Here is a 2,500-nt window from a genome sequence, read left to right as displayed (position 1 = left end):
TATGGGTGGGGGATGGGGCCTCTTGGGTGGGAAGGGGTGGTTCAGGACAGTCCAATTGTCTTTCAAATCTACGGTAGAACTCGTTCAGGTCGTTGGCTAGGCGGGAGTCGTTAGTGGTGTGGGGCGCTCTGGGTTTGTAGTTGGTGATGTGCCTGAGCCCTTTGGCAGACAGAAGCAGCGTCGTTAGTAGAGAACTGGTGTTTTAGTGTCTCTGAGTACAGTCGTTTAGCCTCTCTCACCGCTTTGCTAAACCTGTTCTTCGACTCCTTGAATCTGTCTCTATCCCCACTCCTAAACGCTTCCTCCTTCTCCAACCTCAACCTTTTGAGCTTTGCTGAGAACCAGGGCTTGTTGTTGTTAAAGTTCACCCTGGTACGTGTTGGGATACAGCAGTCCTCACAGAAGCTGATGTACACAGCCTCTGTGAGTTCATCCAGACTATTGGTAGCAGTCGTGAACATATCCCAGTCAGTACAGTCTAAGCACGCCCGCAAATCTTCCACAGCCTCACTGGTCCACTGTTTAGATGTCCTCACAGCAGGTTTACAGAGTTTTAGTTGCTGCCTGTATGCACGAATCAGGTGGACCAAGGGAGTTCTGTGCGAGCCGAACAGCCCCGTGACCCACAAGAGAAACATCCCCGCCAAATTCGAGCGTTTGACGGGGTCTATCCGTGAAAAAATATTCACGTTTTTGAGTGCACATGCATTTCTGCTGCAAATGCCTCTGGAAGTTTCATGCCGTTCGTATGCCAATTGTGGCAACACGAAAATGACCCGTTTTCCCATTCCGAGGGATTTCTGTGCGACCCTAACAGCCCCGTGAGCCACAAGAGACACATCCCCGCCAATTTCTAGCGTTTCACGGGGTCTATCCGTGAAAAATATAGACGTTTTTGAGTGCACATGCATTTCTGCTGCAGATGCCTCTGGAAGTTTCATGCCGTTCGTACGCAATGTGGCAACACGAAAATGACCCCTTTTCCCATTCCGAGGGATTTCTGTGCGACCCTAACTAACAGCGCCCGTGAGCCACAAGAGAGACATCCCCGCCAATTTATAGCGTTTCACGGGGTCTATCCGTGAAAAATATAGACGTTTTTGAGTGCACATGCATTCCTGCTGCAAATGCCTCTGGAAGTTTCATGCCGTTCCTATGCAATGTGGCCACACAAAAATGACCCGTTTTCCCATTCCGAGGCATTTCTGTGCGACCCTAACAGCCCCGTGAGCCACAAGAGAGACATCCCCGCCAACTTCTAGCGTTTGACGGGGTCTATGCGTGAAAAATATTAAAATTTTTGAGTGCACGTGCCTTTCTGCTGCAAATGCCTCTGGAAGTTTCATGGCGTTCCTATGCAATGTGGCAACACGAAAATGACCCCTTTTCCCATTCCGAGGGAGTTCTGTGCCACCCTAACAGCCCCGTGAGCCACAAGAGACACATCCCCGCCAATTTCTAGCGTTTCACGGGGTCTATCCGTGAAACATATAGAAGTTTTTGAGTGCACATGCATTCCTGCTGCAAATGCCTCTGGAAGTTTCATGCGGTTCGTACGCAATGTGGCAACACGAAAATGACCCGTTTTCCCATTCCCAGGGATTTCTGTGCGACCCGAACAGCCCCGTGAGCCACAAGAGACACATCCCCGCCAATTTCTAGCGTTTCACGGGGTCTATCCGTGAAAAATATCAATTTTTTTTTGACTGCACATGCATTTCTGCTGCAAATGCCTCTGGAAGTTGCATGCGGTTCGCATGCAATGTGGCGACACGAAAATGACCCGTTTTCCCATTCCGAGGGATTTCTGTGCCACCCTAACAGCCCCGTGAGCCACAAGAGAGACATCCCCGCCAATTTCTAGCGTATCACGGGGTCTATCCGTGAGAAATATTCACTTTTTTGAGTGCACATGCATTCCTGCTGCAAATGCCTCTGGAAGTTTCATGCGGTTCGTATGCAATGTGGCGACACGAAAATGACCCGTTTTCCCATTCCGAGGGATTTCTGTGCCACCCTAACAGCCCCGTGAGCCACAAGAGAGACATCCCCGCCCACTTCTAGCGTTTCACGGGGTCTCTCCGTGAAAAATATCACATTTTTTGAGTGCACATGCATTCCTGCTGCAAATGCCTCTGGAAGTTTCATGCGGTTCGCATGCAATGTGGCGACACGAAAATGACCCGTTTTTTCCCATTCCGAGGGATTTCTGTGCCACCCTAACAGCCCCGTGAGCCACAAGAGACACATCCCCGCCAATTTCTAGCGTTTCACGGGGTCTATCCGTGAAAAATATTCAATTTTTTGACTGCACATGCATTTCTGCTGCAAATGCCTCTGGAAGTTTCATGCGGTTCGCATGCAATGTGGCGACACGAAAATGACCCGTTTTCCCATTCCGAGGGATTTCTGTGCCACCCTAACAGCCCCGTGAGCCACAAGAGAGACATCGCCGCCAATTTCTAGCGTTTCACGGGGTCTATCCGTGAAAAATATTCAC

This window comes from Petromyzon marinus, unplaced genomic scaffold (genome assembly GCF_048934315.1).
Source record: "Petromyzon marinus isolate PM22_M1 ecotype Great Lakes invasive population unplaced genomic scaffold, UKy_Petmar_22M1.pri1.0 PM_G_Scaffold_78, whole genome shotgun sequence".
Lineage (NCBI taxonomy): Eukaryota > Metazoa > Chordata > Hyperoartia > Petromyzontiformes > Petromyzontidae > Petromyzon > Petromyzon marinus.
Note: the sequence above shows the minus strand (reverse complement) of the source record.